This window comes from Miscanthus floridulus, chromosome 9 (genome assembly GCF_019320115.1).
Source record: "Miscanthus floridulus cultivar M001 chromosome 9, ASM1932011v1, whole genome shotgun sequence".
Lineage (NCBI taxonomy): Eukaryota > Viridiplantae > Streptophyta > Magnoliopsida > Poales > Poaceae > Miscanthus > Miscanthus floridulus.
In genome coordinates, this window is record NC_089588.1 from 296497 (window position 1) to 313977 (window position 17481).

General features: G+C 48.0%; 1 long non-coding RNA gene across 1 annotated transcript; it reads left to right on the top strand.

The window, feature by feature from the left end:
* Positions 1-4663: 4663 nt before the first annotated feature.
* LOC136483220 (uncharacterized) lies at positions 4664-9402 on the top strand. The gene is made up of 3 exons (XR_010765357.1): positions 4664-4712; positions 5010-5144; positions 9297-9402. It is a non-coding gene; the product is annotated as an uncharacterized lncRNA (long non-coding RNA).
* The last annotated feature ends 8079 nt before the right edge of the window (positions 9403-17481 follow it).

Here is a 17481-nt window from a genome sequence, read left to right on the forward strand (position 1 = left end):
AGTGAAAGTGTACAACCTCTATAGAGTGTAAAACTGGTATATCAGCCGTGCTCACGGTCACGAGCGGCCTTGGAACCCTTATAGTATAGATGATCACTAAGAATTATTTGTTTATGCTATTCATTATTCTTGTTTACATTGATCATGTGTTTTACTTTGGGAATTAAGACAACTTGTTGCTACTCTTATGCTAAAATTATGACAATTAAAAGCTGAATGCTGTTAAACTTGTGTCAAGCCTTTTGAGGCTCATGAACCCCATGTTACACTTGTTGAGTACGACACGTACTTACGCTTGTTTATTTTCATTATTTGGATAAAATTCCCGGATGGGTAATAGATGGTTATGGTAATGACGATTTTCCTGAGGAATACTAGACTTATGGTCAACCAGTTGACGTCCCTGTGATATGGAGCTTCCGCGAGAGATCTTTTCTTTATACTTCCGCTACATTTATGTGAAGACTCTGTCTTATTATTCGTGATATAATAAACACTTGTGATGATACTATTTATAATTTGTCGGCTTATATGTGTGACTGATCTCTGGGTGCACATAAAATTTTGCATCCTATTTTATCCTTAAAATCGGGTGTGACAACTGGTCCATGACGGTGTCACGGGCGACACAAGCAATGTTCAAGTTGGCGAAGCGGCGGTCCCTTTTGGTGTCGTGGTTGTTGAACTGGCGTCCGAATCCATCGAGAACCGGCTTCAAATTCAGGTGCATGGCACGGCGGGAAGCCTGGAACCACGTGAAGTGGTGCTGGGAGGGATCGGAATCACGGTGGACGAGGAATCTGATACCATCGTACAAATCGTGAGGATAACATGGAGATGAGGAAAGAACAGACCAAGGCAAGAAGAATGGGGACCAAACTCTGAATGATTAGCAGAAGAATTGCATTACAGTGTTTTCATGTGTCCCCTCTTTATCTCCCGTTGCAAGCAGATATATGTGGAATGGTGACCAATTGAAGCTAGCTGACGCAGCTGACGGTCTTCAGAAGCATGTCGCTAACACGAGACTGGATCGAGCAGCATCAATCTGCTGTGTCCAGGTCGAGCAGTCCTGTCTGATTGATGCCACTAACGGGTCCAAGACTGAGATCCTGCATGCTTCTTCGTTCTTACTAATTTTATTGCAGAAAGCCGGCAATCACCATTCACCAATCTGGTACTACGCAGCCTGGTAATAATTCCCACATATTCCCACATCAAAGGAAACAGGGATTGAACTGGTGTCAGCATGGTAATAATTCCCACATCCATTCAGCATGTCGACAAAGTCAAACCTTAGCCAGGATGTGCACTTCTGTTGGCCCTCAGATTAGGTATGTATCTAGTGTCCATTTTCCTTTGGCCTCCCATTCCTAACAAATCATGCATGCGCCTTTGTTTCCAGCTCTACTCTTTATCCATCTATCCTCTTTCTTTTGGCCAATACTATGCCTGTTTTGTTGGACATTTCGTTGAGCTAGAGGTGGAAGAGGAGACCAGGTCCTACTATATATATTGAGCAGGAGGTGGTTGCATACTTTTCTTATCACTGCTATAGTATAATGGCAATTGATGGTAGGTGCTTTTACATTGCTATGCATTTACTCATCTAAATAAACACCCATATCTTGCAATGAAGGTTTCCGCATCAGCACCGTGAATATTTCTGCAACGAAGTAGTTGATCCCATATTGGAATCACATGTGTCTGCCATGGATCTGAGAGTGTCACAGATAAGATGAAGCATTGCTAGTCATCCCACCACATCAATACGGGCGAGGACCATCTGTCATTGGAGTGACAAGTTAGTTACTAGTGAATACCCTTGACCAAGCACGTACTAGCTAGGATAGTGTCTGGTTTCTGACTTTTGTAGCATCAACTGATTACAGACAGGGCCATGCCTGCAAATGTTAAGGTCCTGTTCTAAACTAAAAGATAGACCCTTACAGTCTAGAAAAATAGAACGATAATTGTGTATTCAATATTCTATAGCACCAACCTATTGCATTGACCAATTAACAAACGATAATGATATAGCCCGAGTATCCAGATGGACGGACGTCGCTTCCCACCGAATCGTTCCGATCCATTCGTTCTGTGGCCGTCGTCGATGACTTCGATGCGGAACTGCGGGACAGAGGTTGTGGTGGCCAAGCCGACGAGCTTTGCGCGTGCTACCAGCCACCAGCCACTACTGGAAACGCATACTTTGCCGAGGGCCTGAGGCTTTGCCGAAGGCCAAATATCGGGCACTCGGCAAAGATACTCTTTGCCGAGGGCCAGACACAGGAGCCCTCGGCAAAGAACGGCCCTCGGCAAAGAGGCCTTTGCCGAGGGTACGACCCTCGGTAAAGACAGGCCCACGGCAAATCAAATCTTTGCCGAGGGCCTCGGCCCTCGGCAAAGATGCCCTCGGCAAAGTAGGCCCGTTGGGTCACGGCGGCCATTTCCCGTCAAACTTTGCCGAGGGCCACCCGTTAGGCCCTCGGCAAAGGTTCGGCAAATTTTTTTTTAAGTCTTTGCTGAGGGCCCCAGACCAGGCCCTTGGCAAAGATTTTTTAAAAACCAGTTTTCGGCCAAATTTTTTTTTATAAATCGGCTTTGCCGAGGGTCCGAGGCTAGGCCCTCAGCAAAGAAGACCTTTGCCGAGGGCCAGGATAGGCCCTCGGCAAAGATTTTTTATTTTTATTTTTAAAATTCTTTGCCGAGGGCCACAGGTCAGGCCCTCGGCAAAGAGCCCTCGGCAATTTTTTTTTTTTTTTGTTTTTTAGCCCAGTTTTTTTGTGGTACTACAATACATTGTTTTGAACTCAATTTTAAAATTCAGGCCAATTTTGATTTTGTTTTGTATATTTCCTTAATTTATTTCGATTCTTTGATTTTTTTTGAATATGTCAAATTTGAACTGCAGGTGCATAGAATATTGCAATGTAGTGTTTCGAAAAATGTTATTCATGTTAATTGGTGCATGTTGAGTCCCTATCCACGAGCTCGCATCAAATTTTCACGCATCTTGTTCGCGTAACATGGCGACCGACTTGCCGGGAAAGTGTTTTAAAATTATATAAAATCCATACGAAGTCCGAAAATCACAAAACTTGGCGAGATGTCATGTTATCGCATGTGTAGGCTGTGGTAAAAAATTGAGAAGGGTTCGAGCGACTTGCGACGTCGGATGCCTGAAACCCAGACATCTCCACATGTGATCTGGAGATGTCTGGGTTTCAGGCATCCGACGTCACAACTCGCTCGAACCCTTCTCAATTTTTTACCACAGCCTACACATGCGATAACATGACATCTCGCCAAGTTTCGTGATTTTCGGACTTCGTATGGATTTTATATAATTTTAAAACACTTTCCCGGCAAGTCGGTCGCCATGTTACGCGAACAAGATGCGTGAAAATTTGATGCGAGCTCGTGGATAGGGACTCAACATGCACCAATTAACATGAATAACATTTTTCGAAACACTACATTGCAATATTCCATGCACCTGCAGTTCAAATTTGACATATTCAAAAAAAAATCAAAGAATCGAAATAAATTAAGGAAATATACAAAACAAAATCAAAATTGGCCTGAATTTTAAAATTGAGTGCAAAACAATGTATTGTAGCACCACAAAAAAACTGGGCTAAAAAACCAAAAAAAAAATTGCCGAGGGCTCTTTGCCGAGGGCCTGACCTGTGGCCCTCGGCAAAGAATTTTAAAAATAAAAATAAAAAATCTTTGCCGAGGGCCGTGGATCTGGGCCCTCGGCAAAGGACCGAACACTAAAAAAATTGCTGAGGGCTCTTTGCCGAGGGCCTTCCCCGTGGCCCTCGGCAAAGAATTTTAAAAATAAAAATAAAAAATCTTTGCCGAGGGCCGTGCATCTGGGCCCACGGCAAAGGACCAAACCCTAAATCGGGACGCAGCCCTAAATCGGCCGATCGAAAATTTAAAAAAAAACGTCGACCGTCTCCCTCCCCACGCGCCCGCTCGAGGCCGGCCCCCGCGCGTCCACCACCGCCGCCGCGCACCCCGCCGCCGCGCGCCCGCTGCCGCGCGCGCCGTCTGCCCCGAGCCCGGCCGCCCCGCGCGCGCACCCGGGCTGCCCCGCGCCTCCAGCACCGCCGCCGCTAGCCCCGCCGCCGCGCGCCTGGCCGCCCCGAGCCCGGCAGCCCCGCGCGCCCCACCGCCGCGCGTGCACGCGGGTCGCCCTGCGCCTCCACCACCGCGCCGCGCGCCCGCTGTCGCGCCGCGCGCCCACCGCCCCGCCCTCGGCCGTCCAGCGCGCCCCGGCGCCCCACCAGCGCGCCCCGCCGCCCCACCACGCCCAGTGGCGGCCGAGGTCGCACCCTGCCTCCGTTCCCCATCTCCGTCGAGCAAGGGGAGGTCGACCGCCCCGGCCGGCCCTCCGGTGGCTCCCCCTCACCGGCCTTCCCACCCCGACCCCAGCCCCCAGGCCGCCTCTGTCGCCGGCTGCTGTTGGAGGGGAGGAGGCAGAGGGTGAAGTTGGAGGAAGAATAGAAGGAGAAGAGGAGAAGGAGGAAGGGGAAGAAAAGGAGAAGAAGAGGAGAAGGAGGAAGGGGAAGAGAAGGAAAAGAAGGGGAAAAGGAGAGAAGAAAGGGAAGAGGGGGAGAGGAGTACTCCGACGCTGCTCGACCTCGCCGGAGAAGAAAGTGACCTCCGCACCGCGACGCCCGACTCCACCGCAACCCTAGGTAAAACTCTCGTTGTCGGCCTTCGTGCCGTATGTGGTTGTGTGGGCCTTCGTGCCGTAAGTTGTTATGAGGGCCTTCGTGCCGTTGTGGTTGTCGGCCTTCGTGCCGTTTTGGTTGTGTGGGCCTTTGTGCTGTAAGTTGATATGAGGGCCTTCGTGCCGTTGTGGTTGTCGGCCTTCGTGCCGTTGTGAATGTCGGCCATCGTGTCGTTTTTTTGCAGGTTTTGGAAATCTCCCCGTGCAGGGGAGGTGCTGCCGAAATTTTGAACAAAAAATAACCTATTGTCTTTTTATGCAGGAGAAGAGTACGTCGGAGGGGACCCGGAGGACCCCGATCGTCTTCGTCGACGTCGCGGTTCTGCCGTCACTGCGTCGCCTCGCCACTGCGTCGATTCGCCACTGCCCCGCTAGCCTTACTTCACCGACACCCTAGGTATAAATAACCTCTTTTTGCGCATGTCTGTCGTAGCCCGCGCGTAACCCAGTTAGGCGTCTCCCGTCCGAAAGAGATACGGTCGTAGGTATGCGGATCTTTGCGTATCTGCGACCGTATCTGTTTCGGATTGTCCACGTTTTTTGGACAGCCCGTGGATGCGTTGATGGGTTAGTTTCCATGGTCCACTCCGGTCCGGGAAGGAGTTTCGGCAACACCTCCCTGTTGTTCTCCGGATACACACTCTCCCTTGCAGGACGTGTATCGGGAGAACAGCGGGGAGGTGCTGTCGAAATTCTGTCTCGGAGAGGAGCGGAGCATGGAAACTGACCTCATCTACGCATCCGCGGGTGGGATTAGGACCTATCCTCACCTATTAGACAGTAGGAACACCGCGTAGATGCAATTGATGGTCACGAAACTCTATGCTGTAAATGTTAAAGGATGGAGGACCGTCAGTGGATGTACACGGGCTGGAGAAGCGGGAGTGACTACGACTATGAATGGGTGAAGGGGGACAGATGGTTTCTTGAAACATGCATTTGGCCCAGGAGCAGGAGGACATTCTCTAGTTTGGTGTCCCTGCAGCAAATGTGACAATAGGAGAAAAGTAGACGAGAAGACCATGGGTAGACATCTTGTGTTCAATGGTTATATGCCTGGCTACCAGCAGTGGATCTACCATGGTGAAGCAGATCGTATAAGAGCGGAGGTGGTGAGAGCACGCCTCGAGGCTTTTGATGATGATGCCGGGGTAGCAGACATGCTAGATGACGCCCACCAAGCTCACTTCGCTGAACGACGTGAGAAGGAGGAGATGGAGGAATCCGCAAAGGACTTCTACAAAATGTTGGACTCGGCACAGAAACCCCTTCACGAGCGTACAATGATTTCTCAGCTAGATGCGATTGGACGCGTAATGGGGTTGAAGGCCGAGTTAAACCTGAGTCGAGAAGGCTTCGATAAGATGTTGGCCGTGTTTGGCACCATGCTACCGGAGAAGCACACTTTGCCGACGAACTTGTACGAGGCAGAGAAACTCCTTCGTATGCTTAAGATGCCGTATGACAAGATACATGTTTGTCCGAAGGGGTGCGTCCTATTTAGGAAAGAACATAAGGATGCAAATTACTGTCTGAAGTGTAAATCCTCCAGGTACCTAGAGGTAGACTCTGGTGATGGTCAGAAGAAGCAGCTTTCGATCCCCGCGAGAGTGCTATGTCACCTTCCTTTCCTACCGAGGATCCAACGGCTATTCATGACTGAGGAATCCGCGAAACAGATGACATGGCACAAAGATGGCAAACGGTACAATCCTGGGAAGATGGTACATCCGTCTGATGCTGAAGCATGGACGTATTTCAATGACAAACATCGTGACAAAGCAGCTGAGGCTCGTAATGTACGTGTCGCACTGGCAACAGATGGGTTCAATCCTTATGGAATGATGGCTGCCCCATACACATGCTGGCCCGTTTTTGTTATCCCCCTCAATCTCCCTCCAAGCATCTCCTTTCAACGGCATAACGTATTCTTGTCGTTGATAATTCCTGGACACCCGGGGAGTAATATGGTGTGTTCATGGAGCCTGTGATTGATGAATTGATCCACGCTTGGGAGAAGGGGGTATGGACATACGATCGAGCTACAAAGACAAGCTTCAAAATGCATGTTTGGTACCACTACTCCCTGCATGACTTCCTGGCATATGGGTTATTCGCCGCCTGGTGTGTTCACGGGAAGTTCCCATGCCCAGTATGCAAGGAAGCCGTGAGGTTCATTTGGTTGAAGAAGGGTGGCAAGTATTCGTCGTTCGACCAGCATCGTCAGTTCCTCCCTCTAAACCATGAATTTAGAGAAGACATCAACAGCTTTACGAAAGGTGTCACAGTGACAGACCCTAAACCGCACTTGACGACTGGTGCCGAGGTTCATGTTCAGATAGATGCTCTCGTGCCCAATGAAGAAGGTGGTTTTGTGGGATATGGTGAGGAACATATGTGGACTCATAAATCCGGCTTGACGAGGCTCCCCTATTTCGATGACCTTCTTCTGCCACATAACATTGATGTAATGCACACTGAAAAGAATATCGCCGAGGCACTTTGGGGAACTCTCATGGACACTGACAAGTCTAAGGACAACGTTAAGGCTAGAGTGGACCTAGCGACGTTGTGCGATAGACCGAATCAAGCGATGCAGCCTCCTAGTGGCCGAAATAAGAACTGGAAAAGGCCTAAGGTCAATTTCGTCTTGCAGATTGATCAAAGGAGGGAGGTACTAAAATGGATGCAGATGTTAATGTTTCCAGATGGATATGCAGCGAATATTAGCAGGGGAGTGAACTTAGGCACTCTGTGAGTCAACGGGATGAAGAGTCATGACTACCACATATGGATTGAGCGGCTTCTTCCGGCGATGGTCCGAGGCTATGTCCCTGAGCATGTCTGGCAAGTGCTGGCAGAGTTGAGCTTTTTCTTCCGCTAGCTTTGTGCCAAGGAGATATCTCGGACCATCGCTCAGGACTTGGAAAAAGCGGCACCTGTGTTGCTCTGTAAGCTGGAGAAGATCTTTCCACCCGGCTTCTTCTTGCCGATGCAACATCTGATTGTGCACCTCCCGTCCGAGGCACGTTTGGGGGGGCCTGTGCAGGCCCGTTGGTGCTATCCGATCGAGAGATGTCTAAAGACTCTTCACAAAAAATGTACAAATAAAGCTAGAATTGAGGCTTCCATTGCAGAGGCATGCCTTCGGGAGGAGGTGACAAACTTCACAACGCTATACTACAAGCCGAACCTTCCTAGCAATCATAATCCACCCTCTCGTTACAATACTGGCGAAAATGAATCGACCCTGAGCCTTTTCCAAGGCCAACTCGGCAGCGCAAGTGGATCAACCCCAAAGCTATTGGGAAATGAAGAGTGGCGCAGTATCATGCTATATGTGTTGAATAACCTTACCGAGGTGCAGCCGTTCATCAAGTAAGTTCTCAATGAACTTATTTCAATATGCCATCACTATTCTGCATCCAACCCCATTGATTCTCGTTCGGACAGGGAATTTGTTCGTGAATTCTGGCATCAATCAAGGGATCCTACCTCGCATGAACAAGACACCCTTTTTTGCGGGGTGTGGGAGCGGGGAGGCCTGATTTCATTTCTTGGTTCAAACAAAAGGTAATGTCCAATTTAGCTCATACGTTCGATCGTCCAAGGTGATCGTACGTTTGATTAATATAACGATCTATCATGATTCACCTTGCAGGCCCAGACCGATTCGTCCATGAGCGACGAGTTGAAACAGGTTGCAAACGGCTGTGATGTTAGGGTGAAGTCATTTACCGGCTATGACATGAACGGATATCGCTTCCACACAACAAGTTACGAGCAGATTCGGCCCAAACGAAAAACCACAAATAGCGGAGTTTGTACGTCCGGCACTGATGGCCTCGACTATCATGGTAGAGTTGAGGAAATCTATGAACTCTCATTTTATGGAGACGAACCTCTTAAACCTGTCATGTTCAAATGCCACTGGTTTAATCCTCGATCAACGAGACGAACCCCTCATCTTGGGCTAGTGGAGATTCGAGAAGATTCCATCTATCCTGGAAAAGATGTCTACATTGTGGCTCAACAGGCCGTGCAAGTGTATTATACTCGATACGCCAACCAAGACAAAGAGGATCTTAAGGGTTGGGCTATTGTGCACCAGGTATCTCCACATGGTAAACTACCTGCCCCAAACGATGATGATTACAACTTTAACGCAAACACATATGATGGACAGTTCTATCAAGAAGATGGGCTACCAGGCACGTTTGAGATAGTCTTACCCGAAGCAATCGAAATGGATGTAGACAACGAAACGGTTGATGACGAGGTCGATGGAGATGTGGTGGTAAATGCCAATGACATAGCAATGCTTGAGCGATTACTTCTAGGCAATGACGACGATGACAACATAGAACCTTCGGATAGTGTTGCCCATTTGGACAATTTTGACAGTGATGATGAGACCTATGATCCCAATCATGAAGATTATTCCTAATACATGTAATACTATGGTTTTTAATTTATGTTTTGTTTATATATTTTGAATCTATTTCTAATATATGTACTAATTAGTCTTGTTCATTCTTTGTGATTGCAGGTGATTGGACAAAGATGGCGAGCAGACGTCCACGCCGTGACACGCCCTCGGTTTACGGGAGAGACCGCCCTCTCCTTCGAGGTGAGGGGTCATCGTCCGGGGTAGCGTCCGCAGGAGGTGATGAGAGGAGGACCAGGGGCAGCTGCCGCAGGAGGCAGGGGTCTCCTCCCACGACACGTGACGAGGTGCTAGAGGAGGAGCACGTGACGGCCATGGCCTCGTCCTCGTCGGAGGACGAGAGGGGTCAGCAGACGGGCGAGGGAGACGAGGCGCTCGAGGGCGAGGGAGGCGAGGCGCTCGAGGGCGAGGGAGAGGGTACCGCTACCCGGACTCTCTACGAGCGAGGTCCCGCGAGCCTCCCTCCAGTTCCGCTTCCTCACAACCGCTCAGTGATACGGCCTATGGCAAAGAGGTAAGTAACTATGGATGTTATCACAACTACTTCATAAGATATGTTGGAAATCTTATGAGAAACTGATAAATTTTCTTAATCACTTGTGCAGGGCATGGTTGGTTTTGTCGGGTACTCCAGCATGCACCCCCGCAAGCATCCTTGGTGTTTTGTGCAGGAAATGGTACCCCGGCATTGTGCAACTATCCGAAGAGCCGGTGGTGCGGGAGCCGGCCTCCAACTGGGACAGGTACGCGCTGGTCACGGATGACACTTACCGCAACAAGCAGGAGCGAGTATTGGCGGAGTTTTGGGTAAGTCTCTCTCGCACAATATTGCTTAATACATCGCATTCATTGGTTAAATCTTTTATTGAAATAATGAATGGATACATTGGTTTTGTATGCAGAAATATTTCAAGGCCGAAGAAGGACTTGAGGCCCAGGCGGATCGGGCGGCTGCCGCAGCTTGTAGGAAGTATGTCACTGAGATGCACCACCATGGGCGCGTCCAGGCCCACATAGACTACTACAGGTCGGTACTTAGGCAGTTCCTCCCCAAGCCTCAAGCAAGACGGATTACGCTGACCCGGGACCAGTACCTTGAGGTAGGCGAATAACATTCATAATGATTCGTTCTGATATTAAGTAGGTTCAATTTCTTCTTATATGTCAAATACTCGATGACTTGTAGGTGATTCCCTGGTGGTGCCGATCGTATCCTGAGTGCTGGGCCATGATCGTGGACAAGTGGTTATCACAGGACTTTGTTGACACGCACGAGAGGTAGCGGGAACAGCGTCTGATGAGGCAAGGTCCAACTCACCATCAAGGTAGTCGTAGCCTCCCCGGATACAAACAAGCATACGTAAGTGATTTCTTTCATTTATTTTGACGCTCAATTCTATTTGATTTCTCACCATCTTCCCGTCTTTCTCGCAGGAGGCTGCGCACCCGGGCGAGGAGATCTCGGAGTTATCTGCGTGGGCTATGTCTCACATGGGCAGGGCGTCGTCCTCTGTCTCCTTCGACCCGGCTGCCCCGCCCCAGGTGTACTCCGACCCGAACGTGTACACTAAAGTCCAAGAGTACACGTCAACGGTAAGGAGGATCTATGGGGAAGATTACAATGTGCGCACTGAGCCCATTGATGCAGAGGCGATCATGAGGCTCGGAGGAGGCAAGAAGCACGGGCGGCTGTGGATTGCAGACGGCGCCATCGACTCCACCACTGTTCCCTCCCTCGACGCTATCCGAGCACGGAGCACGAGCTCCAGCCAGCCCATACGTCCACGGCCGTCTCCAGCACTGCAGTAGGTCCAAGCACTCCAGGTAATTCATGTTTTACTCATCGTACGTACATATTTAAACACCTAAATTAGATTTGCATTACTGATACATTGGAGTGAAATATTGCAGGCCGAGCTGCAAGAAACAAAAAGGCAAAGTCAAGAGCAGAACGCGGAGCTGACCGCACAGCTGCAGGCCCAGAAGGTCGCGTTCGAGGCCGCGCAGAAGCAGATGGCGGAGATGATGGTGATCATGCAAAGTCTTGGGCAAGCATCGGGTGTACCTGTGCAGTTTTCAGCTCCTCCACCTCCTACTCCTGCAGCTACTCCTGTAAGTATGAAAGTTCACTTTTCGCTTGTGCTTTGCATGTATGTCGGCCTTCGTGCCGTTGTGGATGTCGGCGTTCGTGCCGTTATGGATGTCGGCGTTCGTGCCGTCGTTTCTTGCAGGTTTTGGAAACCTCCCCGTGCAGGGGAGGTGCTGCCGAAATTTTCAATTGAGTCTAATCTTTTTGTATTCCTACAATACTAGATGCAATCTCTAAGTTTCAAAACTGTTTTCCCGGATTACTCACACATGCAATCTCTGCTCCTTTGTGCAGCTTCAGTCCGCGGGTTCCAATCAACCCGCTAGTGCGTCACCGGGTGATCCTGCTTTTCCTTCACCATCGTCTCATAGGCTAGCGTGATGAGGACTCGTGCTAGGTGATGTGGTTGGACTTTAGCGTGATTTGTGATTTATGGTTGTGACTTGTGCTTGGATTTTATTAACTTGTCGTAATAAACATGTGAATGATGATGAACATGTGACTTGTCGTTGTAATATATTGTGATTTGTGGTTCACAATTATGGTTGTCATATATTATGAGAAAATGGGTTCTGTGTGATATATATATATATGTATATATATATGAAATGCTTGTGTCGATGGAATGCAAAAAACAAAAAAAATTTTTAAATTTCTGCCTCTTTGCCGAGGGCAATGACCAAGGCCCTCGGCAAAGAAGTGTCCTTTGCCGAGGGCCCAAGCAATAGCCCTCGGCAAAGATTTTTTGGAAAAAATCCTGCCAATTTCTTTGCCGAGGGCCATAGAGTAGGCCCTCGGCAAAGGGTTAAAAAAATTCAAAAAACCATTTCTTTGCCGAGGGCCGGCCCTCGGCAAAGAATTTTTAAAAAATCCTGAAAATTTCTTTGCCGAGGGCCAGGGAGTAGGCCCTCGGCAAAGGGTTAAAAATTCAAAAAAAACCATTTCTTTGCCGAGGGCCGGCCCTCGGCAAAGAATTTTAAAAAAAAACATTTCTTTGCCGAGGGTCGGCCCTCGGCAAAGAAACCGCCTACGGCGCCGGCATCTGATGGCGTCTTTTCTTTGCCGAGGGCGATCCTGGCCCTCGGCAAAGGTTTTGCCGAGTGCCCGATAAAGGGCCCTCGGCAAAGACCCCTTCGCCGTCTAAAAATTCCCCGAGGGGTCTTTGCCGAGGGCAGCCCTCGGCAAAGCCTTTGCCGAGGGTTTCTAGTCCTTTGCCGAGGGCCAGAGGCCCTCGGCAAAGCATGCGCCTCCAGTAGTGAGCGCGCCGTCGAGCTCCATGCATGTGCCACAGAGCCTCCACGACGGATGCTCCAGCAAGTAGGTGAGGGGAGGAGCTTTGTGAGATGCCGCGCCCGCCAACGAGTTGTCCGTGCCGCTGCCGCACTGGTGAGCTCTGCGCTGCCGCGACCTCCACGTGCCGGCGTCGAGCTCCGCAACGACAAGTATCCACCTACTCAAGCAGGAAGGTGACATTGCGTTGCAACCTCATGTTGCAACTGTATGCTCCAGGTGTTTCAACTATTTTAGACAAATGTTGCAATTTGTTTATCTGGATGTTGGAAAAATATATCTAGTTATTGCATAGGTTGCAATATAAAAATGTTTCGTCTGTTTGAGAGGTATGTTGCCCGTGTTTTATCTGAATGTTGCATGTGTTTCACACATATGCTGCAAATGTATATTCCAAATGTTTCTGCTATGTCAGACATATGTTGCATCAAGGGTTTCATGTTGCAAGTGTTTCATGTTTCAGAGGTATGTTAAGACAGTCACGCAGCGTGCTTCCGCAGGCGAGAAATAGAGCAGGCGCGGGCGGTCCCACGTGCGGGTGGGCCGCGCGAGTGTGGCAAGTCGTCCGGCCGGTGCGGGCGGTCCCCACATTCATGCAGGAAACCGAGTGTGCGAATCCGAGCGGGCAGGGCGCACGACACAAAGTAGGCGTGGGCATCGGTCTAGACCTCCGGGCGCTAGCTCTGCCCATTAACAAAAATAATGTTTTCCACAAGACAGACAGTCAATTACATACACATCTTTAAGAATTAGGCTACTTACTTGTTGGGTGCTAGCCTCCAAGTACCAATCATCTCAATTTTTTGATGGACGCTTGACACTAAATATATAGTTTGGCACTTGCCAATACTCCTCCCACCGTCCCTCACCGACGCTTTGCCAGTTTGCGCATTAGTCAGACAGATGGACAAACGACATAGATGAAACTATGTATGCCAAATAAGAAGAAATGTAGCAATTTCTGGAATTGGCACGTCACGAACTCCACACAGAAAAATGCACAATATTGATTACTCATGCGCTATAGCTTTAATGTTCCTAAATATTAATTACTGATGAGCTATACTCACTCCATCTCAGAATAAGTGTTATTCTCACTTCTCGAGAAGTCAAACATTTTTAACCACGACCAACAAATATAAGAAATTATTTGTATTTATGATACATAATTAGTATCATTAGATGAATCATTGAATGCACTTTTATAATAAAATTATTTGGATATAAAAATATTGCTAATATGTTATACAAACTTTGTCAAAATTAAAAAAAAATGACAGTACAAATCTCATACCGATTACATTACATGTGTTTGGTTTACCAAAGTCAGTAATCAGTTGCCCTGTAATCAGATACTAGCGCACTAAAAATTGATATGCATGCTGCTCCTCTGTTTCACGGATGTAACACCCTACAATTTGCATGTCTTCAAAATAGCTTAAAATGATTTAATTATGCATTTTGTGAGCATGCAAACTTAGAAAAAATAAGAACTTTTATTAATTTAAAAGCAACTATAAGGTCTAGCTACATGTTTGTGCATACATGCCGCTGGATATTTATTTTTGTGATGTGTGGTTTTTACCAAAAGTGAAAAAATCTATTTCAATATGCCTTTGAAGAATTTTGGAAAATAAAAAGGAAAAGGATTTCTTCTTTCTCTCTCTCCCTGGCTTTAGGCCCACTCGGCCTTGCTCCCCCGCGCAGGCCCAGGTCACTGGAGCCCAGCTCCCTTCCCCTTTCTCCCGCGGCGCAGCAAGCAGGCCAGCCCAGCAAGCGGTGCGGGCGCCCCTCCCCTCTCCCTTGCTCTGTCTCACTGTCAGTCCGGCCCCGCGCCTTGAGCCGCTGACGCCCCGGGCCTGCTTGTCAGCCGTCTTCTTCCTCGAGTCGTCACCGACCTGGGCTCTGCTCGATCCGAAATCCGACGCCGCGCCGATTTCCTTTGTGATTTGGCATGCGCCCCACGCCAAGGCCCCCTTAAATAGCAGCCCTGAGCCTGCACCGTACCCTACCTAGCTCTAGACCACGCCGCCACCTCGCCTTGAGCCAACAGCAGCCGCAACCCTACGCGCCATCGCCGCCACCGTAAGCTATTCTCCGATCTTCGCGTCAAGATTGCGAAGTCGCCGGGTCTTTTTCCTTCCCTTTTCTCGCTCTGATTTGCTCACCCCGCGTTGCCGATGTTCAAAGGAGCTCCGCCGTCTGCTGTTTCGAGCCGCTCGTCATCTTCGATCCATCCCCACCTTTGTTTTCAGTCTTGGTGAGTTCGTCGTTCCCTCCTATTTCATTCCGTACCGGTCCTAAGTCAAACCGTGGCCTGTACCACTGAATCCACGAACACCGGCGAGGTATTCTCACCGCCGGCCATGGAAACCGCCGCGCCGGCTTTCTTCTCCCCGTCCCATATAATCTGAGCCGTCCGTTTTAGATCCAGCGGCTCAGATCTCGTCATACCCCTTTGCCTGGCTTATTTTCTAAAGAGCCCTTCGGTTCTTTCTTAATTCCGCCCGCAGTCCTCATCCGGATTTCAAAATCGTTTTTATTTATTTTTATTCCGAAAATCAGATCATCTATTTACAGTTTGGCCACTAATTTTGTTTTGCTTATAAAATCTCTGTTAAGTCTAATTTGATCCGTTAAAGTTGCGTTAGATTCGTAATTGCGTAATCTACATGTTAATACTACTGTTAAACATGTTTTCAACTTTTATAATTCAAGATTAGTTTTAATCTATTATTTTAATAAAGAAAATCTTGTTTAATTCATAACTTCTTCGTTATAGCTCTGATTTTTGTGATCCCCGCGTCTGTGTGTTCATAGCATGATGTAGATTCGTTTTACAAACTTTTCATCTAGATTCTATGCTGTTGGTGTATGGTTCTAATTATAGATTTGTTTGCTTTGCATGATTGTCTCAGGACGCTTGTATGTTGCTATGTTGATCGAGAATAGACGGTGAGCAATTCGTGGGTGATCAAGAGTACTACTTTGACGAGCAGGATCAACAGGAACACTTTGATCAAGGCAAGTATAGCATGGGACTAACCTTGTTTCCTATTAACCTTAATACATTTAATTCATATATGCATGTGTCACCTTGATAAGGATTTTCTAGAATTGTACCTATGCCTTGACTCCCATGGGATATTACATTCGGTAGCTAATGCTAGTGCTCAACGAAACCATGATCTTGTAACTTGACTAATGGTATATGCAATAAACACTAAATATGCTTTCTAGCAACTTGGCTTAAGAGGGCTGGAGCATTGGGTTTTATGTTGTTCTAGATTCCTCTCCCTAAGGACTTATCTGTAAGTGATCATCCGGGACTTACAGTACAACTGTGAGGGCCACATGGCTCTGACTTTAGCTCAGTACAAGGACCTTTTCTAGCTTGTTAGAGGTTACCGAAAGGCGCAAATGGGGGTGTGCTTCGGGCTGGGTGTAGTGCGGCCTCTGTCCTTGTGTGTATAGCCTGCACGGAGTGTGCCATCGGGAAGAAGAGCCCTATATTTGCAGGGCACAAAAACCTAGCGGCCCTAACTTGTTAGACGAACCTTTGAAAGGCTTCATAGTGTACCATCCCTGCTCACCTTGGTAGTGTTTTGGGGACTTGCAAACCCCGGGCAAATGGGAAACACGACTCACAGCGATAGTGTACAACCTAAGCAGAGTGTAAAACTGGTATATCAACCGTGTTAACGGTCACGAGCGGCCTTGGAACATTAATGGAATAGATGATCACTAATGACTATTTTGTTTATGCTGTTCATTAATCATGTTTACATTTGATCATGTGTTTATTACGGGATTATGACAACTTGATGCTACTCATATGCTAAAATTGTGACAACTAAAAGCTAAATGCAGTCAAAGCCGTGTCAAGCTTTTGAGCCTCATGAACCCCATGTTATACTTGTTGAGTACGAGATGTACTTACGCTTGTTTATTTTCATTATTTGGATAAAAATCCTGGATGCGTAACAGATTGCTATGGTAATGACGACTTTCCTGAGGATTACTAGTTTTGTGGTCAACCAGTTGATGTCCCTGTGCTATGGAGCTTCCGCGAGAGAGTTATCTTTATATTTCCGCTATATTTATGTGAAGACTATGTGATAATATTCGTGATGTAATAAACACTTGTGATGATACTTTCTATAATTTGTCGGCTTATTTGTGTGATGGATCTCTGGACACACATAAGATTATGCGTCACATTTTATCCTTAAAATTAGGTGTGACAATGGACAGCTCCGTGACTGGACAACTCGTCTCCCCCAACAGACATCATTGAGCTCAGAGACTCAAACAGAGTCTGCCTCGTGCTCCATGCGGCTGTCCCCTCAATTGCATGAGCAGATCTGCAGTCGAGGGACACGCACGCCATCTTGTCACTGGTAAGATATTCCTAGCTTCCCTCTCCTATGTCTCTCTCTCTCTCTCTCAAACCCTTTCCAATACTTACTGAGATCTATTATTCTTCAGCAATCTACATCGGATCGCTGTGATGATTTGAACAAGAGAAAAGGAGAGAATAGGAAGGAAGATGACAACCCCATTTGAATTTCTTGATTGGAGCACGTCAGAGAGAGAGAGCTCAGCTGCAGCAGTGCAGCGGCCAGTACATGATGTTTGGTGGCTTTCACCACCGTTTCTTTTTCCTCAGAGATCAGTGGAACTACCAAGGAGGCAAGGATTCACCATTGACAGCAGCACTCGACATTATTCGATTGACTGATCGATAGAAGCTAGTTCGGTATCATGTACCTCTAATATATCCGTCACTTCCAGGGGCACAGCGAGGATTTGTATGTCTGGCTGACTGTTGCACCCTCCCTCCACCACTGGTGACTTCAGTGACGTGCAATTTCCCTTTACCTCCCATTCTTAACCCAGAATGGCAGT